This window comes from Choloepus didactylus, chromosome 2, assembly GCF_015220235.1.
Source record: "Choloepus didactylus isolate mChoDid1 chromosome 2, mChoDid1.pri, whole genome shotgun sequence".
NCBI lineage: Eukaryota > Metazoa > Chordata > Mammalia > Pilosa > Megalonychidae > Choloepus > Choloepus didactylus.
The window spans coordinates 119,408,653-119,436,236 of NC_051308.1; the positions used below are offsets into that span (position 1 = coordinate 119,408,653).

The 27,584-nt window shown below is 38.5% G+C and overlaps 1 protein-coding gene across 6 annotated transcripts in view; it reads left to right on the forward strand.

Annotated features, from left to right (window-relative positions):
- The window catches only part of NOTCH2 (notch receptor 2), a 195,282-nt gene that overhangs the window by 56,105 nt on the left and 111,593 nt on the right, over positions 1–27,584 (forward strand). Inside the window, exon 1 of one of the 6 annotated variants that reach the window (XM_037826244.1) lies at positions 12,798–12,816. The exons of the other annotated variants lie outside the window; for them this stretch is intronic. The gene's annotated coding sequence lies outside the window, so the exon portion shown is untranslated. Of the gene's footprint in view, positions 1–12,797; positions 12,817–27,584 lie in introns of those variants that run through there. 6 annotated transcript variants of the gene reach the window in all.

Consider the following 27,584-nt stretch of genomic DNA (forward strand, 5'->3'; position numbering starts at 1 on the left):
TTCCTTAACCTGAACTCCCAGAAGGGAAATCACTGGACCAAAGGGACATAGACATTTCTAAGGCCTTTGATACACACTGCCAAATTCCTTCCACACCGTGGGTACCAAATTCCACCAGCAGGGTACGAGACTGTCAGTGTTCCCAACCACTGTTGACACTAGGTTTTATTTTTCAAAGCTCTTTGCCAGTTTGGAAAGTGGTAAATGTTACCTCATCTTAAATTGTCTCTCTGATAACAGTGATGTTAAATGTTTTTTCGTATGGTCAGTGGCCACTTGTGTTGCCTTTTCTTTTTATTTATTTTGCTAATTTGTTCTTTTACCCCTTGAATTTTATTCCTTTTTGTTTTTCTGTTTTTGATTTGAAAAATCTCTTTAAATATTAAGAATATTCATACCTTGCCTATCTTAAATATGTTGCAACTTGGCAGAACAGGTAAACTACGTAATAAAAAGTTGCTACCCACACTAATACAAATTTATTTGATAGGATAATTTTTTTATCCTTTACTTTGATTTCTGATGAGGTTGGTTCATTTTCTATGTATTTGTTAACTGGTGTTTTCTGTAGCTGCTTTAAAATTCTAATCTGACTGTATCATAAGCAACGTGCTGTCAGTTGTAGGTGCCCAGGAAATGTACTTGATAAAAAGATGCTGAAAGAAAACAGTATATTCTGGAGCCAAATAGGTGATTTTGGGAAGGTATCTGCTATTGTCCTTTCTTCAAGGATATCCAAGATTTGAAATTTGCAACACTCTTGCAAGGCAGGACTAATGCTGTGTCCACCATACACTGCTAAATCTGACGTTCTGACCTAATTGAAAAGGCCATAAAGTGATCTAGCCAGTCAGTTTGGTCAGACAACAGGATGACTAAGATTCCCTCCCCTTCCTCCTCACCAAATTGATTAGTTGTGGGACAGAACTGACTAAATCAGCCTGTTGTTTTGGCACCCCACAGACACCACCTGTTTCTTCCATTACTCCCTGCAGCCTCCCACTGCCCTGGTGCAGTGCTGTGTGCACAGTGGGTAGGAGATCAATGTTGTTGCTGAAGAATGTTGCAATAAAGAAGAGTAGATTGCTTTTTTTCAAGCTTGTGTGTTCTTAAGGCACCCCACTGCTTTTGACATTCAGCGCTCCAGCTGAACCGCTCTGTGCTGAAGCCCTGCAGGTCTTAAGTGTTTGGTTCAGAGTAATTTCAAGCAATATGAATGCTTTCTTAAGTATCATTGGAATTTACTGGGCTGGTTGTTTGCCAGCTATTACCATATTTAACATGAGGTGACCTGGGGAACAAGGACATTTCTGACCAACCAAAGAAGGAAAACTCTGAAGGATTGTGGCCTTTTTATTTTTCTTAGGCATGATTAAGAGAATACCAGTTAGAGTGAGATTCCAGTTTGTGGTCACTGGTCTTTGTTTCTGTGCCCCCTCCACAAAATTAATTTATGGATGGGAAAACAGATCTGATAGTGAAGCCATTCCTCACCCTGAAGTCTGATATCATTTCTGGGAAGAAGTTAAGAGAATTATTATGCCCAGACTATGCACTGAGAAGATTAATCAGCAGGTGAAGCTGCTGATTGAAAACATAGGTTGATTGGTGTTTATTCTCATGTTTCTTCTTTAAGTCTTATTAGAAGTTTTCTGCTTTGTCCTGGAATGAATTTATTTTGGCCCTGTCCTTGCCTCCACCCTCCTTTGGAAACAGCAATTGCCCTTTGTGGCTTAAAGGTTCTCTGCTCAGTTTTTCCATTTTAAAGATGAAGATAGTATTTGGAGGGGCCAGTAAATAAAATTAACATAAAATTATCTTTTCGAAGTCTGACAACCTCCCCATCAAATTTACATAGAATTTTATAATTTACACAAAACTCTTACACAGTTGCCTCCCTTAATCCTCATAAAATCATGGTGGAAACTGAGTTGTAGGTGAGTTAGGTGGCTGGAATACCATTGTTTAGTCCTAGCTGGGACTTAAACATATGGCTTACTTTTTTTTTTCCTTTTTTTTAACAAAAACAGATTATATGTCTGTCATTCTGCTAGGGGCTTTATATATATTTCTTCATTTAATCCACATGACCGTCCTTTGGAGTAGACGTCATTTTCCCACTTTATGGATGAGGAAATTAGAGGTTAGATTTGTAGCTTTGGGTTTTGGGGCAAGTCACATGGTTAGTGATGGCTGGAGCCAGGATTCAAACCCCTGACTGGCCCCAGAGCGTCTGTATTCAATCTTGGTGCTTTGCATGCATTCATACTGTTACACCTCAGAACTCTGTGGTGGGGAGTAGGTAGAACAGGAAACTTGTAACATGCTAAGGACAATACAACTAATTAGTGGCAGAGTTGGGAGTCAGAACTAGTTCTGTCTGTCTCCATATAAACCTTGCTCATTCCAGGACATTGCAGTTGCATGTCTTTATGATATGTATAACTAAAAAGTAGTTCATAAGACTGTCAGCTTTCTGAAGGTAGGGACCGACTGTTAGGAATCTGTGATGTCCTCTGAATAAGGAAGAAATGGATAGACATTAGTTGACTGATGCACTATGGCCCTTGCCTTCTCTCCGGTTTATTTCCCTCACTAGGACAAGCAGATTGAGTTGGTGGCATGGGGATGGGGGGTGGGGAGGAGTCCCAATAAGGATGAGTCTTTAAATGGGCCACAGCTCTGGGCCCTTCAGAAGGCTGCTGTCAGAATCAGTGGCCTGACTCCCATGGTCTCTGCTTGGGGGCATACTTGTTTGCATTTCTGGAGATGTCTCTCTGAAAGGGAATTGTAATTCCCTTTGTAATTGTAATTGTGGGGACACTTACAAGCTTGGCTCTATACTTACTAGTCATATGTCCTTGGTCAAGTTTCTTAAACACTCTGCCTTGATTTCTTTATTTATAAAATGAGGATAATAGCAGTAGGTGGCCAATAGGGTTGTCATGAGGATGAAATGTGAAAATAAGTGTTAAATTCCTAAGACTGTGCCTGGAACATGGTAAGATGTTGGTGGTGGTATTTTATGTTGTAGTGTGGGCTGCATTCATTTTTTTTACTCAGAAGTGGATGAGTGATTGGGTGCCCTTGGTGAGAGAATAGGAACTTTACCTTTGCACGGTGTGAATTCTTCACTGATTTTCTGTGACCTTATTAATATTTAAGAGTAGGTTGTTTGAGTCTGTTCCCTTAGGAGGGTGTACCACCAATTTGAGGAAATTTTGTCTATCATACAGATTGCATTGATAGGTAGTAAATCATTTCCCCATCATTTATTAACCAGATATTCCTTGTTTGAATGTTATGTTTAGTAGAAATACTGTGATTTTCTGAGGTATAGCTCAGAGAACAGTATCTAGGGTTAAACAGTATCCCAAGTTAAACAATATCCCAGGTTCCTGCATTTCCTATCATATGACAGTCAAACAGATCATCAGGCACCATCCAGTATCACTATATGGAATACTAGCCTTAAAGCCAAAAATACTTGATGTTTTAGCCTTATAGTAGCTAATGGACTATCTCTGTCAGATATTTTGAAATAATAAAAATATCCAATGGTCTCTTAGCACAACTGCAGAAGCCTCTGGAGATTTGGGGACATCTGGCTGGGAATCACACGTCTAATCCATCTCATTTTACAGATGAGGAAACCAAAGCCCAAAGAAGTGAGGTAACTGGCCCAGTGGCCCAGAGCTACGTCAGAGTTGGGGCCAGAAACCAAGCTCTTGATTTCTGGTCAAGTGATCTTTCCTCTACACTCTCTACTCAAATGAAGTACCAATATGCTGACACTCTGCTGTTTGAGATCTGAATTGTGTTGGTGTCAGAGTCAGTGACAGTGAAGGAGTGAGAAGGGGGTGGGTCATATTGGAAAGTTAGTGACAGCAGAGAAAATATTTGCCCATTGGCCCCTGCCTGTCCCTTTGGACTTCTTTGTCATGGTTAAGACAGCCCAGCAGGGCTCATTTCATTAGTGATTCAGAATTGGATTAGCCAGGACTGGTGGAGTTATGTTCTCAGCAAAGGTCTTCATATTTTGACTTTCACTTCCTATGACAGTTTGCTTAGTCTCAAGTTTTGGCAGCCTTGAATTTTAGGTTTTTGTTTTAAGACAAAACTCCAAATTTTATTTTGCAGATTTAGTAAACCATTTCTACCTACCACTCCCCTCTGCTCCCTCTATAATTATTTCTAAGACTTTGTTTTTCAGTTGTGGGAACGCTATGAAACATTTCCTTTTATGCTCTGAGATATTTATAATTATGTGTAAGCACACTGTTTACAGAAAATGTAAGTGGTGCATATGTTAACTCAAATACCCTTAAGACTCTCTTAAAAATATTTCCCGATAATTTAAGTCTTTCCAGAAAGCACCAGAAGCAGCTTACAGTAGAAGGGAAGTGTATGCTAAGGATAGCAGCAATTGGATGTAATTACTATAGATACATGTGATTGTCGTTTTGGAGAAACTAGCAATATTTGCATGAGAGCTGACCAAGTCATGTCTTCTTATAAAAAGAGTGAAAAACAGGCAAAAATTTATATCCTTATGAAGCTTCTAATATAACAGTAGCTTCCATATACAGATGCTTAGGAAGAAAGTATTTTAACTGTTTCTTTTAGTCCTCACAGTAGGTGTTTAATTGCTGTTTACAGAGGTTAAGGAATGTCCCCAAGGTTATCCATATAGTCAGTGGTATTGATCAGCAATTGGAACCCCCTTCTACTTGACTCCAAAGCTCACACACATAACCGTAATAAACAATGCCATTGTATGTTTAATGGAGAACTGTAGTCCCACAGATAGTGCACCTTTGGATTTAATAATATTTTGTGTATCACACTGAATTAAGTTTTATTCTTCTTAACCACGTCTTACCTCTGAATGACATTTGCATAATACAGCCTTGTTTAAACTGTCAGAATTTCATTTTGGGGGACTGCAGTTTTTTCTAAATCTTTTTGAAAATGAGGAGAATGGATTTATATTTGTTGTAATACAAGGAACATTGTTTAGCATTTCTTTCCCTGTTACTTTTTACCCCAAAAGAAATTCTTTAGTAGATTAAGACCAGGAATGAATGTACAGCTTTTTTTTTTTTTTTTTTTTTTTAAATAGGACACATTTAGAAAGATTGAAAATGCCCATCCAGAGCCATATTTATGCTCAGAAGCGTTTTATGCCGGCCTTTTTAGTTACAGATAGCTTTTTCTGGACTGTGCAGTTGTATTCTTTTTGTATCACTCTGAAAGGGATGTAAGGGACCATGTAAAATGATTGGAATGCCTCAGCATATGAACAATGGACATAGCCAATTACCAAAACTACCCAGTACTAGCCCATGTTGGCTTGGGGACCTAGGAATTAACTGCACACAGCATTTCTACCCATATCCTTACAGAACAAGGATGAGAACAGCTTTGCTTTTTCTTCTTTTCTGTGAACTTTTTCCTTATTACTGTCTCTTTTGTTACTGAAAATTCAATGACCATTTGCACTAATAAATGGGAGAAGTATGTTTGATCCCAGCAGATAATCCAAAATAATGTATTTCTGATTTTAAAGTGCAGACCTATTCATGCATGCTCAGACATGTAGATACTACTGAATGTCCCTGACTTTCTCCTTAAGTTTTAGTTATTTTAGCTGCCAGTGTAATGGTGAAGGAGAGAATGCCCAGGGATATGAATTGTGACAAATGTGAATTGTGACAGATCTCCTTGAAGCTAGAGGAAAAGAGTCACTGTCCTCAGCTGTTAACTCTTTCTTTCCTCCTCCGTTAAATAGTTCATGAAGATTAAATAGGAGAAATTTAAATGTCCTGTCTGTTGTGGTTTTTTTCAAAAATTATGTTTATTTTTAAATAGATAATAAACATGATTTTGAATTCAAAAGATAAACAGATAATGCAAGACCTAAATGAAAGTAAAGTCTGAAAGTCTGATTGTTTATTTTTAATTATCTCTCTGAATGTCTTTTTAACATACCCTTCCCTACTACATTTAAATTTTTATTTTAGCTTAGCAGGTACATTTTGGAGCCAGATAGACCTAGCTAAGAATCCTGGGCAAGTCATTTAACTTCTCAAAGTCTCAGTTTCCTTATTTGTAGACATGGGAATAGTTATACTATGTAGCTTGCAGGATTGTTGGTAAAGATTGAAAACAGTGTATTTAATTGGGTGTGCATGGTTCTGGGTGCCAAATAGGCACCCAAGTGTGGGGTGGGGTGGAGGAGTGGCCCCTGAAACCTAAACTTCACTAGCCTCTTCTTATAAAAAGAGTGAAAAACAGGCAAAAATTTATTTTTGGTAATTCCCCTTTGGCTTTATAGTCTGGGAATGCTATTCTCTGGACCCCCTTGTTTCTCTTTCTTTTAAAGGGCTCTCTGCAGGCTTTGCTCCATGGCCAAGGCAAGGATTATGGATCACCTCAAGGACAGGCTAATAATTGTCTAGTAAGTTCAAGTTTGTAGGTTAACAGAGTGTCACTTAAAAGCCTTTCTAATCCTTTCATCTGTTCATAGTTTGCAGTGTCTTGCACCTCTCACCTCTGAAGAAATTGATTTGAAAAATTATTTAGGGTTTCAAATCAAAGCTGAGGAACCCAACTCTTTCAATAAGGCATGGTCTTCATAAAAGAGGAACCTACTTCATTGGCTAACTGGTTTCCATCTTTAACCCCTGAGTCTTCATGGAAATCTAACTTGCAATGTTAAAAGCAGTTGATTTTCAGCATTGGGAAATCTTGTCTAACCAGGCATGTGAAGTGGTCTGTGTCATGTTTCTGTGCCAGAGAAGGCAAGAGGAGGTTGAAGAGATGGATCCTTCTTCCTTATAATTCCTGAGTCTGGTTGAGACACTAGGAGAACCGTGTGGAAATTGCTTTTCAAACACTGCTGAAGTTGTTACATACCAGTATTTCACACTTATGTTTCCTAACCCTGTTTGTGCTAGATGAATAGGTCTCTTCATATAGGTGTATGTGACCTAATTTGAATCATGTAATAGTTTATCATTTCTGGGCTTACTGGTGAGGATTTTCTGTTTTGTGCAACTTTGGATTGGGAATTTTACATAAAATAAAATTTTCATTAAATAATGCTTTCTGATTTATAATCACCTTTATAGACCTTATCTTATTTGAGCTACAAATGGATTCTGCTAAGAAGGAATGGCTGGTGATATTATTTTGGTTCAGAGAATAAGTCTCAAATAGCTTGAGTTCCTCTAGCTCTCATGGTTAGTATGTGGCACAGCCAGGGCTAGAACCCAGTTTCTGATTTGGGGGACAGTTCTTTTCCCTTTATACCACATTGCTATTTCCATAATATCCCTAAATCTGAATTCTGTTCCCCATGATATGAAATGATTCTCTTCCTTTCTGTTTGATTAGCTGTATGCACTAGAGCATGATGGTGATGAATCAGAAGTTGAGAATTCTTTCTCCAAATGGGTCAGTTTTTCTTAACCCTCTCCTGTGCCGATGTTTGACCAGTTGTTCCTGTTACCTGGGCAGGGTGTTGATCCAAACTGGCAGGAGAATGTGGCTGACTCAGCTTAACCCATCACAATTTCTGTCTGTACTGCCAGTGGGTCCATAATGTTATGTTCACTTACAGGCATTTTGAGGGCTTGATGTCTATTTCTTAGTATTTTTCCTTAGCCGTTTATGTCTCAAGCCTTAGTTCTTCCTGAGGGGCTGAGGTAAATTTGCTGTTCCTTAAAGTTTCCCTAAGGCTTTTCAAGAGCATATATCATGGACTACTCCTTAATGTAATTTTATTTCATAGCTGATGATGTTTCTCTCTTTAATTATTATAATTAACTTTAAGTTTAGACAATATAAATTGAATATACAGATAAGCATATCAGTATTGCACTGTCACTTATGTAAGTGCACTTTGGCATTTCTTCTTCCCTTTTAAAGAAAATGAGGAAATAGAAAATGTTTTGTTATGGTAGTTTTACACATGCACTCACAAGGAAATGAGTATCTAGCCTCTGTGGGAACTGTAACTGATACATTTCAGTGAACAAAATGCATGATGGCTAAAAATTTTAACTCTGCCAAATGTTCATGGGTGAAAGAAAGAAAAATTAGCAAACTCATGTCTTATACTTCAGTATAGCCAACTAACACTAAGGCTAATGATGTCTGTAAGAGCCTCTACCTTATTTACATACATTCCTATATGAAAGTATGCTTGCTTTTCCACGAGTGTTTGTGTTTCACAAGTTGTGCCTTTTGTACAAGTGAGCCTGTCTCCACAAATGTTCTTTCAAGTGTGCAATGTAGGAAAGCTTACCCTGAGGAGTGGCCAACTAATTGAAGGTTGGACGCCTCAGTGCCAACAAAATGCCGGATGGACTATTTTGACTCCTAGCAATCCAACTGGACATTTGGCCATGCCCTGGTGTCGACAGAGAGAGTCTGTGAAGTCCTCTGTCATGTAACCGCATCAGGGCTATGTACCTCCTTTGCTGGGGAGGATTTAGAAGTTGTATATCATGACAGTTGGGATTCTCCCTTTTCCATCATCCTGATGAAAGCTTTGATAGCAGTGTTGCTCCTGAGGCACATAGTTTATCCCAAATGCCTACAATTAGTTCATAGTAATTGGACATTGATTCTATTTTTTATTCATAATGGTTTGAGATTTATAGTCTTGTTACATTCACTGTAGTACAGGAATATTTAGGGTTTTGGTGAAATTATAAATTTCAAATTTGATAATTTGGATATTTGAATTAAACAATCTTCTCTGCTTTAAGTGTGCATGTGTGTATTGGAAGGAGAAAGAGACCTTGGAACTGATTTTTTTTTAATAATAGTGACTCTTCACATGGCAGAGAATAGTGATACAGAATGCTGCTCAGGCCTAGTGAAAAGATTTAGGGAAGTTGTAACTAGTTTAATAACTATCTGTGGAGTGACATAGATTGACACACCCAATTACACAAGATCTGAGTCTGAGAACAGTTGATGTGCAATCATCCCATCAACATCTGCTCATTATTATCAGCAACAACAATAATGGTTCAACTATTTCTTTGGGGCCACATCAAAAGACAGTGTACCCATAAGCAAAGACATAGTCCTCCCCATCTGCTGTTCCCAAACTTCGCTTTAAGAATACCATTTTGCAAGGTTTTGAAGAGTTTTGAAAGAGTTCATTTTTATTTCTTGTTTTTCATTAATTTTCCTTCTTAAATACCATGCGTTTCTAGTTCAAATTCTTGCTAGAACCAGGAAGGGCCAATGCACTGTGGGTGATTTTTCTGAGTCTTTTCTTTGTCCTCTGGGAACCTTTAATTCTGTGGCCCCATGCTGCTTTATGTGTACGGTAATAAGCAGTGTCTTTTCTAGTTTACTCTTTTTATCACAACTGCTGTTAAGCCACCTATGGGCACTTATTAATATAAATTATTTTGGTCACTGAATGGCAAGGAAGGAATCGGCTCACAGGGATAAATTTGCATAGTGAGAAAATAATATCTAATGGTTTGCAGAGCACTTCCATGTGCGATGTATCCTTTACTAAGACAAGGTCATGTATTCATTTTAGAAACTAAGGTGGTGGAGACCTTGTGAGACCTAATCCAGGGTCACACTGCAAACATCAGGGAGAGCTGGGAGAACCAAAGCCAGGTCTTTTGTCTGTTTCTTGGTGTATGACTGGATGGTTATTTTATTGGCAGAAATATAGAATGTTCTGTTTTTAAAACGTATCCTTTTGGCTGTGGGCAGTATGATAGATATCCCTTTCAGAGGAGAAAGAATGTTGTATTTTCCTGCCCTTTGATAAAAATCTTTGCGTTTTCTCTAAATCTTGGTGATTCTGAATAGAGTTTGATGGTACTGTTGGGCTTCTAAGGTGTGTTTTCACAAATCAAAGTTTTATGGGCTTTCTGCAGAAGTAGGCTCAATCTAGTGATACAAATCTGTTCTTTAATTTGTCAACATGTTACAAACTTAATTTTGGAGTCCCAGTATTTGGTTACCTTCTTTATGGGTATACATTTGTGCACAAAATGGATGCTTAATAAGTTCTCGTTGATTTGGTAGGTGGTCAAATACAAGGTGAGGATTAACAGAGCAGTGTTGTATAACTTCAGTGGCATCTTTGCTGTGTGCAGACTGGCTGTGGGACCTGGCTCATATATTGAGAACTGATACAGAGTTTCAGAAGGCACCCTGAGCTACAGTTCAAAAGTTCTGATATGGGGCAATAAGAATCTTGGGGACATTCTTTGGTAAGAAAAATGAGTTTTGCATTCCTTCTAAGAGTCAGGCCCTGGGTTGACTGTTAGAATAGTTGTTTCAAAGGGTCTTTTTTTTTTTTTTTTTTTTTTTTTTTTTGGTTTATACTCCTCTTGGTGAGTTAAAGAGAAACAGGAGAGAAGCAATTCTTGGGACTTCTTTGGTGGCTGTAGCCAAGTATAAAACCTCTGGGTTGAACTAGATGAGTAACTAGTTCCCAGGACTAACGAAATTTACCTTTGGTTGTATGTGTAGCTCCCTGGGATTTCTATAGGTTTCTAAGTCATCACAGTTTGGAATAGTGGATTTCAAACTTGTTAGAATACAGATTGCTGGACCCACACTCAGAATTTCTTACTCGCAGGCCTGGGGTGGGGCCTGGTAATTTGCTTTTCTAAAAAGGTCCCAGTTGATGCTGATGTGCTGTTGTGAAAGCCACACTTTGAAAACCACTGGCTTAGAGCAACCCCAAGGTGTTTGAACTTTTGGGCAGGGGGTACTATGGCGGCTTGGCTGGGATCTTGTCATACCTCTTCCAGCGTATAGACGTAAGCTTCTAGATACATTCATTCATTCATTCATTCATTCAACAAATATGTGAGTGCCCACTATGTACCTGGCACCGTTACCAGTTGCTAGGAAGTGCTGTGAAGGACACAGACAAAAATCCCTGTCTTTGTGGAACTTTAATGAGCATAGGTCAGGATTCATCTGATAATCAGTTCTGCTGCTTGCTGATGCTTGCGGGTCAGCCTGTTCCTCTTCCCAAACCTCTTGCATTTATTCTTTCTTTTGGAATCCTCAAATTTAGTAATAATGACATTGGTATTATTAATCATCATCATCATAACTTTTTGTTGGGTGCTTTTTGTATGTCAGACACAGTGCTACTAAGTGCCTTACATTCATTATCTCATTTAATCTTTAGGACAACCCTGGAGTTTTAGTCTTGGTTTAAAAGATGATGAGCTGAGGCTTTGATGGAGTGGTAACTTCTGAAGATTATACAGCTAGTTAATAGTGGAATTGGGGTTCAAACCTAGGTCTATCTGACAGCAGGGTCACAGTTTTTACTGCCTTGCTTTAGTCCAGTGTTTTCTAAACTGCAAGCTGTGTCCATTAGTGGGTCAAGAAATCAATTTCATAGCTCTCAGCACTTTTTGGGGAAAATATGGAGTAGAATAGAAAATGTCACGTAGTGAGGATGAGCATTATTTCTCAAAAATTTTTTTTTTACTATATACATTTATATGTGAATATTGGGTTGTGATGTGAAATATATGTATATTTTTTAATTAGAAAAGTTGTGGGTTTACAGGAAAACCATGCATATAGTACAGGGTTCTCATATACCGCCTTATTATTAGCACCTTACATTGGTGTGGTACATTTGTTGCAATTGATGAAAGCATATTTTTGTAATTATACTGTTAACTATAGTCCATGGTTTAAATTAGGGTTCACTGTTTATGTTGCACAGTTCCATGTTTGCTAATGCTGCCCGTATGCAAAATACCAGAAATGGACGGACTTTTATTAAAGGGGGTTTATTTGGTTACAAAGTTACAGTCTGAAGGCCATGAAAATGTCCAAATGAAGGCATTAACACAAGTATACCTTCACTGAAGGATGGCCAATGGCATCTGGAAAACCTCTGTTAGCTGGGAAGGCATGTGGCTGGCGTCTGCTGATCCTAGGTTGTGTTTCAGCTCCACTCTCAGCTCCTGTGCATTCTTCAAAGTGTCTCTTTTGGCTGCCGCTGCTCCTTCTGTCTGTGAACTCTTTTATAGGACTCCAGTGATTCAATTAAGACCCACCCTGAATGGGTGGGGTAACAATTGAGTCACATCTCCATGGAAACACTCAAAGGATTCCAACCTAATCAACACTAGTATGTCTGCCCCCACAAGATTGTATCAACAAACATGGCGTTTTGGGGGACATAATACATCCAAATCAGCCCAATGGGCTTTTTTTTTTTCAATTTTTATTCTAGTAACATATATACAACCTAACATTTCCCTTTTTAACCATATTCAAATATTTAATTCAATGTTGTTAATTACATTCACAATGTTTTGCTACCCTCACCACCATCCATTACCAAAAGTTTTCCAGCATTCTCAAATAGAAACTGTGTACAATTTAAGTATTAATTCCCCATTCTAAAATATATTTCTTAATTTGGGTCCCAGTAAAACATGTTTTTAAGTCATCGCCTTGCGGGATGTGAGACCCTAGGTCGTCTATAATCACCATTGTTTTTTTTTTTTTCTTTTCTTTTTTTTGACAGATTAGAAAATTTAGGCCTTAGAAAAGTAAGTTACTTTCAAGGTCACAAAATAGTCCGTGGTGGTACAAAGACAAGCTATCTGACTTTTAGCTCCTGATCTAATCCTTTTTTCACTGACACTGTGTTGCTTTCTTAAATATGCACCACAATGCCTGGGAATTGAATCTTATCTTTCTACGTGATGGGAGATATGCCATGGAAACTTCAAGGATGCTGGCACAACCTGAAAAGGGAAGTTGAATCCTAGCCTGTCCTGGGTAGGTAAAAATTCTACCACGGAGACACCAAAGTCTACAGATAAAGATGTAATGTTTCTCGTGTTAATTCTGGTATTCTTGATGGACTGAGGATAATAATATTAACTAACAGTGCTAGGTTCTAAGGGTTCTAAGCACCTTTCATGTAATAGTTAATTTAATTACTAATTATTTTAACTGGGTAGCGTGGCTGGGACATGAACTCAACTGTTTTGAGTGAGAGAGGGCACCCCACCAGCATGAGTTAACACTTCTCTAAGCTGTCCCCAGTTCCTCATTTTTGTTTCAGTTGAGTTCAGAGTTATTTTCCTCATAGCCTGGTTTACCTGAGGATGGTCTCAGCTTTATTTTCTTTTGCCAGGCCATTTATCTTCATGAGGTGGGTCATTTTTGTTCCTGTTACTTTTCCCCTTAAAATAGGGTGTTGCTGATTTGGCTCAGGGGCAGGGCTGTGGATTGTCAATATGATCAGGTGATGATATATGTTGATCCCCCATGCAGAATGCTGACAGTTTGTCCAGGAGTAATGGGAGACACTTTGGGAATAATTTGAGATTTCTTGCAAATTTCCTTTTGCCATCGTACAGGCAGTCCCTGGAAGTAGAGGGAATGCAAAGTCAAGGCCTGATGAGGGAGGGAGGCAGGGCCCAGGACTGGTGGAGCACAGTGGCTAATACATTCTAGAGAAGAATGACATCTGCTGGGGCAAGTAGCACGTAAGGAAAGGATGAAAAACTTAACTCATGCATCATAAAATTAAAAGTGAGAGAAAACCTAAGAGGCTGGAAGAGTGAGGTGATTGACCCTGGGTCAGATGGCTAGATGATAGAGAGCAGAGACTAGAACCCTTTCATCATTCTGGGGCCTCTTTCTTCCAAAGCCATGTTCACTGGAGTTTTCTTCCATAGCCCTTGAGTACAGAGAAGAGTGACTGTCATTTAACCTAGAGCGAGTGAAATAGAGACCCAGGAAGATATACCAGGTTTATCCTGTTTCTTTGCATTCTTTCAGCATACTGTGTTACCCATAGGGGTATGTGTGCCTTAGTTTGAGAAATATAGGGGTAAAGCAGGAGCTTCCAAACTTTTCAGAAATGCATGCCCCTAGCAAAACATTCTTTGAGCGTGGACACTTTCCGCCCAACCCCCGCCCCAAGGTAAACATATTTATAAATTAAATACATATGCAACTATTAAACCAAATATGCATATGTCAGTTCTTATTAAAGCTTAAAATATATGTCATGACAATAAATATGTAGAAGTTCTAAAATTTCTTCCATCCTCCAATGAATGGTCTTGCATTTCCCTCTACCCCCTATTAAATATACCCCATTTTGCAGACCACCGCTGGAGGAGTTTAATGTAAAAGCTGTGGTTTCTTTTGTTAGATAGATAATTTTTTTTTCCCTGTGAATGTTTCTAATTTTCTTCTGCAAAATAGATTTGAATTAAAAAACTATCTTTCCAGGGTGGAGAAGATAAGGATGGAGAATGTGAGTTATGTGAATTAGGTTAAATCTCTCCTTGAGAAAGAACACTTGTTGATTTAAGGAGAATTAACAACCTTCCCTTTCATGGTCTGGATCAAACAAGACTTGTTTGATGTTTTTAAGCCTTCTCTCCCCACCAGCATATTACTTAGCATGGTTCGTAATCCATAGTTAGGGCTTAGTAAATGTTTACTAATTTTTTTTTTCTTTTTTTTCTTTTTTTAATTCCTTCAGGCTTGACTAGAAGACAGGCTGCAAATGACAGAGCAATAGAATTCCTTGTGGATTTCAGTTGAATGAAACTGGCAGCATGCAGGGGTTGTTGATTTGCTGTAGGCCTTCTGCAGTATCACCTAAAATTGAGCAAGATGTAACCAGAAGCAAAGAAAATGAAATAGTTCATTTCAGAGTGCTGAAGCCCAAGACCATGGGGATTAGCTAAGACAAGGATACATTGAGCAACTTCCAGTGAAAGACTCTTTTGATAATTAGTAGAAATTCCATTTTTATAATGAAATAGAAAGTGATAACACTGACCATCATTTATGGAGAGACTTTTGAGGGCAAATTAGAGAGAGGGACAAAACTCACTGTGGCTACACAATTAGCAGTGTCAGAGAAATTCAGGAACAAGTATACTCTATACATAGGTGTTTCCAAAAAGTTTTTGAGCTGTGGGGATGCAAATCATATCAACATTAGAACAGCTCAGTTCATTACTGGTACTGGAAAAACAAGTTAAACCAAGCCCATGTCCTACTGAGGGTGAGTCAACAGTGTCATTTTAACATAAGGAGGGACAGAACATTAAATGAGCTATTCCAAGTCCTGTGGTTTTCCTCCAGCTGAGCAAAGACAGCTGTTGTTTTAGAAATGGGGCTTAGATGCACAAAAAAGAAGTTGCCCATTTCCTTTCTTTCTTGATTATAACCTTTTAGTTTTTGTTTTTGCCTGAGTGTTTAAAAAAATCAATTTTTCCCCCTGAGTTTTTATCATTAGATTTCCTGAATTTTGATAGAGTATTTATTTATATAAAGTATATTATTCGTTACAGACTTATTGTAGTTTCAGACTTAATTTAAAATTCATTTACTAATTCAAGGACCAGGTTGGCATTTGGTTTCAAATATCCCTTTAAAAAATATCATTATGAAGTGGAAGAGTAGTCTATTTAACATCGTCATTTGCTACAGTTCTTTAGTGGTGTGAACGTGAAGTAAGGTGGTGTTTTATAGAACAATGTACCAAACTGTTGTGATGAAATTTATACTTTCGATTTGGTAACACAAGAGTCTGGTGTTTCAGTTTTGTGTTGTGACCTGTCTGAGATTTCCTAAAGTGATATCCAATATCATTAAGTATGTCTGTCTAGATGGTTTGTTTCTTGGTTTGGAAAAATGAGTTTTCTGTCTTTTTTCTTCTCAGTTGATACTTTTAATTGAGAGAAGCAGACCAGATGAAGAAAATATTCTATCTTACAGCAATTGGTGGTTTACCACATTAGTTATTACCTGCCTTCTGTTAGTGGTAGGACACATCTTTCCTCTTTAGTGGTTCAGTTTTCACTAACGTAATTCCAGATATATTCTTTAGAGGGATTTATTTCTAATCAATCAAATTATGGGTTGCTTGATCAAATGATGATAGTTGCCTACTTTTAATAGAGTCACCATTTTTAAGAGTAAATCTTGTCAAGATAAGATATGATCATTCTTATGATCTGGTTCCATCTCTAACTCCAAAATTTCCTTCTGCTTCTGTGATGTTTCTCTATTATTGAGAAGAAAAGGTATCTAGTTACTATTTTACAAATATAATTTGTCTTTTTTTTTTTTTTTTAATCTTATAGGGTTGTTTATTTTTCTTGAGAAATAATACACGGCAGTATACTGAATTCTAGAGTTGGCAAGCTTTCAAAAGTAGGGTTCTTTTGGTGTAGAGGAGGGGTGGTATTAGTGAGTGGATGTCTGTCCTTGTTAGGGCCTGGGTGTGAAGGGGCGATTAGAAACACAGCAGTGGTAACCCTTCTTGTCCCTGGAACTCAGTACTGGCTTTGACTTCAACAAGCATGTGGTCATTAGCCGATGTTTGTCATAAATGTTGTTTATGTACGTAGCTGGTATGTGTGTACTTATGTGAGAATGTTAAAGTCACAAATGTATATTATGGAGGTTTGCAGATTATAGTGGATATTGGGTTTTTCCTCCTGTATCTCTTCATATGTAGTGAGTGGAAGGAGCAGTGGACCAGGAGGTAAGACTTGCATTCTAAGCCTGAATGCCACCTTGAATTGTATGACTTTGGGCAAGTCTCTTACTTTAGTCGTAGTTTCCTTTTCTGTAAAATGATGCTAATACCAATGTTGCTTACTCCACAGGGTTGTTGTGTGCATCAGTTGAGATCATTTGTCTGGAAATGTTTTATAAATTATGAAGGTATTTTATTATAGCATTGTCTTTGGCCAGTTGATCTGGGTAGGGTCAGCCCTCTCAGAGCTGAAGAGTCAAGGGTTTTGAACTGGCTTTCTTATTTGTTTGGCCACTGTTACCACACATGGCATAGAGTGCTAGCAGACTTGGATGGGGGAACATAAATGGAAATTGTCCCCAAATCCCTTCCCATTAGTAGCCAGGGTGTTAAACCTAAGTATACTCCGTGGCATGCTGCTTGGTGCCTTACTTTTCTTTATGATGCCTGTGGACACGGATTCCATCTTTAATTAAAATATGTGCCCACTACTCTCAATTTACTTGAAGAGCACTGAACAGCCAGCTGACTTAGGATATGACTGGCTAATTTCTATACTTCACATTATTAGAGTGACTCCTTTAGAGTAAGGTATTGAATCTTCAGAAGGTTGCTGATTTGGCTTATTTTTTGTGGAGGTGGGAGGGCACATAGAGAAGCTCACTGTGCTCAGATTTATAAACTGGATCTACTTAACAATTGGAAAGCCAGATTATATCACGGATGGGGAGGAGAAAATACTTGATTCGCTTGTTGTTTTTTGTATACAACTTTGAAACTTTCTGTGGTAACTTATATTTCGCTTATAGCCAAAATGATGATTACAATGCCTTGGTCTTACTGTTTTCAATGAGGTAATGTGTACTTTGGTGGAGAGGAGGGGAAATGTTATTTAATCACCAGCACTACCCTAATACCCACATTCACTAAATCCTTTGTCCCTGTGCTTGAACTGAGGGTTACTTGCTTTAATACTGGCTTCCCAAAAGAATTAATCCTGTTAATGTGATGAGGTGATGGTGGGAAGGACATTCCCACTGGGCCCAGAGTGGTATAACTGGTAAAACTCCCTTTGTAAATCCCTCTTGTTCAACATGAGTGTCACTCCCATGTCCCCAAAAGGGAATGAGTTTTTATTGAGGAGAGTATTCTAAGAGTGATAAACAAAAGAGATTAAAATATTTCCTCTGCCAGGTCATTGTGACCTTGGAACCCTAGAATAAACTATCATCTTCCAGTTTTTCTTTTTGTCTTCTTTCATGGGAAATTAAACGACTTTATCATTGTCTTGGAGGGGAATAGAAAACTACTGGCCTGCTTCTTTGGCAGCTTAGCATGGCAGACATTTGCCCAGTTCTTACTGCGTACCTGTCATTATAGCTGGGTTGAAGCTAGGTGGAGTAGGCACGACACGGCTTGGGTACTGCCCATCTCCAGAGTCTGTCTTCTGCTGGAACTCCCCTGGGCTGTCAGTCAGGTAAAGTGGCTGGAAAGTAGATGAAAAAAGAGGTGGGCCATGGCATCCACAGTTTTTAAAACTCTCTAGGAATTTATGGCTCATTTATGAAAGTGAGGGAAGCACTGGGCTCAAGAAAGTCAGTACCCCTTCAGAACTTACCAAAAATTTTAAATTTAGTATATTGCAGTTTAGGTAATTTCTTTTGCCCTTTCTGAGAATTCCAGACTCCAAAGCTGGAATAAGAGAAATCCTTAGGCCCTTCTGGAACCAAGACAATCTTCATCAAAGGTGGTGGAGCATCTCATGTTTGCCAAATCAGGTGTTGCTGCCAATGGAGAAACCTAGAGTTTCCTCCCATGTTTGAAGATGCAAACATGGGAACTTTAAATTCCAATATGGTCGCTTTTTGATGCATGCAAGTTTTTCTCTCTTTGCAATGGGGAGCAACAACTGGATGAGCAAGGAGAATGGACGTGAGTATTTACAGACCAGATCATGACTGTGTTAGTGTGCTGGGCTGTTTTTATTGAAGTGATTGTTGTAACTCCACAGATACCTGAGTAGTCTTGGAGAGAAATTCTTGCTTAGATTTACAATAAAGATAAATATGAGTAGTCGAAAGGCTTATGGAGTTGGGAGACTGGATGTTTTTAAGAGCAACTGATAGAACAATAAAGTTAGTCTTCATCAAATTTCTTTATGTGTACATTATTTTTTTTTTTCCCTGTTGGTCATTGGATCCAAATTGTGGTGGGTTGGCACTGATTTTTGTTTTGTTTTGAAGAAACAAATTAAAGGGATGGAGCAATTGAAACCAAAGTGCTAAACAAAAACACAAGTTTGGGTCCATATTTCATGTTTTCTTCTCCCCTTGGTATTTAATAAAGATTTGATATTTTCCTGATGCCTACCTTCCTCTGTTCCAGGGTTGTTGACCCAAGGGATGGTCTTTGGAAATGGGAATGGTATGAATGGACCATCTCCAGATTTAGATATTTTCCTCACAGTGCTGATTTCTGTGTTTATCTGGAATATCCTGGACATGAGCCTTGGGGTTAGGACCTTTTGAGGCTCTTGGGTTTAGACAAATCTCGGTGTGGGCTGATTACTGTCCACAAGTGATCAGGGTTAGGTTTTAACTGAAGATATAGAACCTCTTAGACCCAGATGATATAGAACAACCCAAATGTTAGGACCTTAGCTTCCACAATCCCTTTGGAACAGTTTGCTATTCATGTAGTTGAACTTGATGTAGGACTACAAGATCTCCTATTCATCCATTAACACGTTACATTATGGTGTTCCAGCAACTCCCTTCCCCAACCTTGAATCTTATGTATGGCCTTCATTGCTACCACCTAAGGATCTTTTCTTGTTTGTTTGTTTGTTTTGAAGGCTGTGGAGAAGGATGCTGTTGGGGAAATCTGAGGCTGTTCTTTGGATTTTCCCTATTTGGCTTTGGGAAGTCTCCACCATTTTATATAGTAACATGTAATAACAGTCTAAATTTTTCTATTTTTATTTTTAATGTCAATAATTTTGTTCCTTATTCTTTCTTTTTGGGGTCTACCTCTAAATGAACATACAATAGAAATTGTGTACCTCATTTAAAATGTGTTCTGAACAATTTAAACTAAAAGAACACTTTGTTTCTTTTGGGTAGATAGCAAGGGTATTTAAAAGCATGTGTTTAAAATAAAGGGCTTTTCATTATCAAGCTGTACTTGACAAAATAGTCTTTTTTAAAAAAAGGACGGTTTACTTAAAGCACAGGAAGTTGGTGACAGGCAAAATTTGTCCCTGATAACAGAACAGTAGAAGATAATAAGATAAAACATTGGAATAACACCTCGGATTGGCCTTTTCTGACCACTAAGCAGCATGCAAATATATAGCTCTTTGTGGGGAGAATAATTTAACTTCTAAATATGATATGGCTTCTTCCCCTCTGTTGGGTTTTATTACCCGGAGCTCCTAAACCTTTAGTACATATAAAGCCCTGTGATCGTTTTGGTCAGTGACATTTTACAAAGGGGTTGTATACTTACACTGAAGAAATATATTGAGATTTTCTTTCTTTGTTTATCAGAGAATCTACTCATGGGGAAAATGGCACTATACAATGAAACAGACTATTTTTATGGGATTTTGAAAAATCTTTTTTTCTTTTAATTAGGGATGTTGTAGGTTTACAGAAAAATCATGCATAAAAATAGAGCCCTCATATACCACCCTATTATTAACACCTTGCATTAGTGTGGTACATTTGTTAAAATTCATGAAAGAACATTTTTATAATTCTACTATTAACTGTAGTCCATGGTTAAACAGACTATTTTAGCTTACCATTCACTTGGAATTTTTGTTACTATGTTTTTCATTTGCCGTTTAGATGTAAATTGTTTTGGCTTCCTTTCAACCCATTTCAATAAATTTTTTGCGTACACACATGCCTTAAGATTCACCTGGGGAGTATCTTCATTCATTCAGATTTTAAGGCAGGAACGTTCAAAGGTGTTTTAGTCTTGCAAAGATTAGAAAAATATAGTGCCACCTTCTCAACATTTATTCTGTTAAAGGTCAGGAAATTTGTACCATTTTTACTTCTCATTTTACCTTTCTATTCCTTCACAAAAGGAAATCAGAGTCATTGGCACAGTCTCCCTATGCTTATTAAAATTGGAGACTTAGACAATTTTACACATGTACACTGATGGTTGAGTTTGTCCAGAGGTTTTGTCTTACTTATAGATATTTAGTTTATTGAATATCTTCTTGAGTATTGAGTACCTGCACTTGGTCCAGGCACTGATAGGTCCCAGGTAAGCAGATGAGCAACCGTGATCACTGCCTTCAGGGAATTTGCACCAGAGGTAGAGGAGAGAGATGGGTAGGTTAGCACTGAAGATACATTTGCAAAGGATGCAGTGGGAACACAGAGGAGGAACATTTCAGTCAGACTGAGGGTCTCTGAGGGCTTCTTAAGGAGGGTGGTTTCATCTGTGATTTGAAATACAAGTAGGGGTTAGCAAAGTGAAGGAAGAAAGCAAGCAGACGGATTTTCCAGGTAGAAGAATGTACACGTGTGCAGAGGTGGTCATTAATGAATGAGCCACATCCTGAATTAAATGTAGATTTTTCAAATCTTGCATTTTATATTAAAGAGCTGACTGCAGTAGTTTGATCCCCAAAATCCAGGGTTTGAAATTTAATTCATGAATAAATTTAAATTTATTCATGCCTTTTCTGGGAAGAAAAAGTGCATAGTAGATTTCTGTAAAGCACAGCAAAGAAAGAAACATTTAATTTTTTTGCAGTAAATCCATTACAAAATAGGACAAAATTGAAAATTTTAAAGTCAAAGTTCTGTCTAGATTCATCAATTCACTGGAATGAATCTTTTTAAGAAATAAAAATTCTTTTAGTAATGCCAAAAATACCCTTGTGTTATTTATTTATTTATTTATTTTTTATATATAGAAATAATTTAATGTACAATGAAGGTAGCCTTTCACAACAGTGGGGGAAAGAAATATTATTCAACAACTGTTAAGACCACTAGCTAGATATTTGGAAAAAATTTAAGTTGTATTACAACCTAATTCCTGACACCAAAAGCAATTCTAGTGTACTTAAAATACTGTGCTACCATCACACAGTATTATGCTGTCTATTTCTGGATCTATGCAATCAATCCTAAACATTCTGTAGTCCTTCAGCATCAAATGGCTGGTCTCTGCCTTCTTTCTATCTCCTGGTCACCTGTGTTGTCAGCTTTTAACTCCCAAAGTTTGTTCATTAATGTCTGTTCATATTAGTGAGACCATACAGAATCTGTCCTTTTGTTTCTGGCTAACTTCACTCAACATAATGTCCTCAAGGCCTTGTATTATTTTTAAGTTCAGTTTTTGTTTATTTTGTTTTGTTAAATCAAGGCATACCTATGTTTGAAAAGCAGCCATATTTTGCCATGAATCATATAACCTAAGCTTTAATCTCTGTGGCTATGGTATCAGCATCTCTTAAGTAGGAAACATTTTCTATTAGATGATTCTGTAAAGGGCATAGAAATCCTTGGAAAACTATCAGGAAAATAAAAGTTGGTATATCCCTTGTTGCAGTTATTTGCCTTTTAATCAAGATGAATTTCAAGGAGGAAGACAGATGTTTCTGCACTTTGTTTTTATTTAAATGTACCACTTGGGATTTGAAGCTTCCGCACTTCTGTTTGTTTGGATATATATATTTTTTTGATGGCTTGAACCCAGAAAAGTGGAATAAAAAGTTTAGCGAATGCTTTGTTGTTTGAAATTGCAGGGTGCTGCGAGAATTATTGCAAATCCCTGGTGTCTCCCTGTCTGTGCTCAATTCGCCTATTTTTGGTAGTAATGCAAGCAGTCGTTTTAGAAAACGTTGCTTTGTTCATTTTACTGAGCTTCTTCCAGACTCCATGTGCCAGAAGCAGCAGCAGCCAACCGCAGCCAGATCCTAGGGCATAAACTCAGACTTCATCTCTCAAATACGGCTACTTTAAATTTGCATAAACATTGAAGAGAAATTTAAAAGGGCCCTGTATAACTCCTCTTCACATGTTTTAGGGACTCCAGCCATTCAAGACATTAAAATGTGTTTTGAGTGAGTAGTGTATATAATCACGAACAGATACCACATTGCAGACAGAGGGAGCATGGTATTAAAAAAATCATGTGAGATAGACAGGAGACAGAGGCTTATTTGAAGAGGCTACAAAGCAGCAAGTAATGCCAATTTAAAACGATTACATGTTAATGCAACAAGTGAAACACACTGAAGGCTCTTCAGATTACACCCGGCTGGGACACAGACTTAATTACTCATGTTAGACATTCCTAAAACAAAGGGAGGCTTTTAAGTGAGTGATGTATAGCTGGCATGATACTGAAAAGCCCTGGAAAACCTAGGTAAATGCCTAGAGGAAATTTTAAGGAAGATTCCATGAAGTCTGTATACCGCTGACTTGTCCCTAAATGGACAAATTCCTGAGGCACTGGTACTGGTTAAAATCAATGACAGCTTATTCTGTTGTTTGCAGTGTTTATATACAAATGGGACCAATAAACTTGAATAAGTACTAGAGCCTTGTCTGTACTAACAGTACTAAACACTTAACAAGGGTTCATGTTATATTTCTTAAAAATTCTTTTTGGAGTGATTCTGAGATTGATATTACAAGGATATGCTAAGGGTATATAATAAAAGCCATTTTTATTTTGTTTATCTTAGAGTCATTTGAGTAGGTAGGTCACATTCTCTCTGCCACTACCCCGATTTCTCTCCATTAGACTGTAAGGACAATGAGGATGGAGATTGTTTTATTCATCTTTTGATTTCCTTGCTGTGCCTAGTAAAGTGACATGCTCACAGTAGCTATTCAACAAATACTAGTAGAACTATATGGAAATTGTATGAAATTTTTGCTCATACAGTGTTTATTTTACCTTAAGCATTTCCTTAGTTTCATTAGGCCTGCGGTGCTATACCTTTTTTTTTTAATTAAGGAAAAAAAAACCTCTGGAGTTTTCATAGTAGTGGTTCAGTATGTCTTTTATTAGTCTGTGAGTGATGGCAAGGGGAAGAATGTATTCCATTTGTTGCTATCACATCCTAAATTCCCTAGGGCTCTTCTAGTTTTTACAGATTTCTTAGTTTGTATAGACCAGGGTTTGAATGATATACACAAATTATATATATAATATATATAAGCTCTTATTGTGTATCAAACATTGTTTTATGCTCTATAAATGTATTAATTCAGTCAATCCTACCACAGCTCTATAAGAGATTCTCTTTATTTTACAGATGAAGAAACTGAAGTACAAAGAGGATATAGAGGTAGTGAGTGGTGGCTCTAGATTTCAAGCCCAGGTCTGTCTGATTTCAGCGACCACAGTTTGACCCACGAAACTGTGTTGCCTCAAGTATAGAACATAATAAATGTGTTCTATCCTCTAAGAATTTATAAGTGAAAAAAATGGAGGTTGGAGACAGTATAGAATTGAATGTTGAATTGTGAGTTGAGGGAGTTATGAGTAGGGAGAGTCTGTGAAGACTAGAGCCATCGGACGCAGCTTTATGGGTGAGGCAGGGGTGAGCTGTGCTGGGGCAGGATGGATGGAGTTTAGACAGTGCAGGGGAGGACAGCAGGCGGAGGAAAGGGAGACTCAAGTGGAGGCGTGGAAATGAGTTCAGTGGCGTTTGGTTCAAGCAAGAGAGGATCAACTGGGCAGAGTGCATTAAAAGTGATGGGAGGTAACAGGAGCAGGTATTGAAGGCCGAGGTGAGGCTTTAGACTGGATGAAGTTAGAACTGACTTGTTTCTGGAAGAAAAAGTGCTGAGGCTCGGTGACAGGGCGCTAGCTTTGACCTATCTGAAGGTACCATATACATCTCTCAGCTGGGTCTTCTGAGAGCCAAAATGAGAGTAAGTTCTGAGAACTGAGTAAGACCAGAAAGCCATCGTAGGCTAGAGAATAGAGCAGTGACACGTTGGAAGTGGTGCTTCTGAAAGGTCAGATGCAATTATAGTTAACTCTGTACCATTTTGGGGGAGCTGGGAAATGTGTCTTCAGCCTAGTCTAAAAATGGATGATTTGAGTAAGCTTCTATAAGAAAGGAAAAAACCCTTTCATTCACTGGGGCTTTTCACAGTCTTGAATTTTCAAACATAAATCCAGTTGTGTCATTTTCCTTGTTTACAACAGCTTAGTAGATTACCCTCAACTTAGAGTGGAAGCCCTGATCCTTATGCAGCCTTCCGCGACCTGAACCACCCTGCCTTTCTCCCTGCCTCACTCCTGTTACTCTCCCCCTTGCTTGATTATGTCTAGCATAGGAACCAGCCACCTCACGTTCTTACACGGGCTGTTTCCTCTGCCTGGGATGCTCTTCTGCCTTTTTTTGCACATCTGACATCAGTTCATTTAAATCTTAGCTCAAAGGACACCTCCTCAGAGAGGCTTTAAGGAAGACCTGAGGTGGATTATTACATGGTTTTAGGGGATTCCTTAAAGTGGCCACTCATGGCAGATACAGCTCTTCTTCAAGTGTGGTCCTACAGACCAGTAGCATCAGTAGCGCTGGAGAACTTGTCAGGAATTTACATTCTCAGGCCCCACCCCAGGCCTGCTCAATCAGAAACTCTGGGGGTGGGGCCCAGCAGGCTGTGTTTTAACAAGCCCTCCAGGTGATTCTGATGTACACTGAAGTTTGAGAACCATGGCTTAGTAAACGTTAAAGGTTCAAGGTAGCATGATGCTATAGATCAACCAAATGGCATTAATTATTAGCCCAGTGAGCCCTCCTCTTTTTAAGTCACTGCATTTGATTGGCTCCCTAAAGCTAGGCTGTAAAGTTATTTGCTAGATTGATTGCCACATATTGACTTTGGGTTGTTTGTATTTCTCTGAACCTGTCACTGTAATGATTTGCCAGGACACTTAATAGGAACAGGCTGTGATTTTTGCACCCCTGGTTTTCTGAGTCATGGATGGCTGGGTCTTTACCCCTCCTGGATAGATTTCTGCAGGTACTGGGCATGCCATTCATGCACTTTAGTGAGGGAGGTGTCACCATTGATCACAGGGGAACTTATTTAGTCCATCCCCAGCCTGATTCGCACTTAGAGAAATTGAGCCCCCATGAGGTTGTGCTTTGCTTGAGTTTGCATAGCTAGTTATTGGTTAGAGGCAGGATTTCAGGTCTCCTGACTCCCTCTGCCCCGCCAGGATTCCTGTAGGGGTAGGACAGAGCTGCTGGACAGTCCTTTCTTACCAAGAGGTTTTCTTATTTAAAGTAAAAAAGTGAAAAAAAAAAAAAAAAAAAAAAGCCAGGAAGTTCTCATTGAAACTAATAAAAGTGTCTAAAGAGAATGAAAAAATCAGTTTGAGAACTTTGGTATGGAGGAAATAACCTGACATTAACTGTTTTAATTATAGTCGTTGCATTGGGCTTATCAGTGTGGGAAGAGAGAGCATTTCAGCCCTACAGGGAAGTGGGATATGGACAACAAGATGACCCTCTTCCTGAATCTGCCTGCCCCGCCCACAGCCTGTGACAGCTTGTGTGCTCGCAACAGCTGTTGTGGAGAAGGGGCCAGGCTCAGGGAGAGACCTGGGTTCTAGTCTCAGCACTGCCACCAGCTAGGGTGTGTCGCCCCATGAGGAGGCCACTTAACTTCTTTGGCTTTCACTTTCTGGTAAATGGGTATAGAAATACCAACCCTGCCCATCCTGAGAAGCAGTGTATCACTGCAATTAAGAGCACAGACTAGATCCAGACTCCCTAGGTAAATTCTCACTCTCCAACTCACTGGTATGACAATAGGCTGGTCACTTATCCTTTCTGTTCCTTCACCTGTGGAATGAGTGTAATGGAATTAACTACTTCATAGGATTGTTGTTAAAATTGAATTAGTTAACATATGTAAAGTGCTTAAAACAGTGCATGGTATTGAGTAAGTGTTGTATGTGTGCATAGCTGCTCTTGTTATTACTTTTTTCTTTTTTAGTATTATTGTTTAAAGGATGAGATGAGATTTCTGTAAACATGCTGGAGAAATAGAGGATTTTAATGCAGTAACTTAGTGAAGGAGCTGTTCTGGACATCCAGCTTGTATGGGTGCCCTGCTGTGTACAGAATCTGGCTTTAGTGCCCAGGATGGGCAGAGTCCCTGATGTTGCATAGTTCATTCCAAGAGTTGTGTGGCTGGAGGAAACTTGAAGGTGGGGACAACCATCTTAGGAGATGGACACCTTAAGACTGCCTAAGAATCTCCAAGAAGGATTTCATGGACTTCAGATTTGATTTTTAGTACTTGTTTAAATTTCTCTCTTGCCTTTCCAATTGCTATTAGGATCCTTAATGTGCATTTTGTGAATGAGAATTCCAACTCTAAAAGCTAAACTGCCCTATTGTTGTAATCATCCAGCAAGTGAGTGGAAGACTTTGTGTAGCCTCCCTTCTCTCCTGGCTGAAATCAATGAAAGTTTTTACTATTGCTGTTTACTTCTGAATAGTCTATTTAGGAGAGGTTCTGGAGAGGTAAAGTGCCTTTGCATCATCTCTTAGACCAGGGATTTGAGAGTTTGAGAATCATTGTATTAATGAATGTAAAAAAAAATTAACTTCTCATTTTCTTTGATATTCCCCCCATCCTAAAATTCTATTCATAGTCTAGTCCCCACTTTTTTTGGGGAGCCCCTCAAAGTGAGAGATTATGTCTTTTTCATTTTGATATATATTCCATCTCCCCTCCTTTCCCTGGATCCTAATATAGGGCCTGGTACATACTAGGTTGTCAACTATAGTCTGTTGAATGAATATTTTTAATGTTTCTGATTGCTTCTTGAAGTGGTGTGTTCTGTAGCTTCACCTAAAGGCTTCAGTAATTCATTGATACTGCGGTGACCTGCTGTCAACACAGGTTATCTGAGCATTCATTGATGAAGTATCCAAATCTCAAGAAGTATCCAAATCTCAAGATTCTAATGGCATGCTGTGGACATTATATCTTTAATTTGCTTAGTTCCTTTG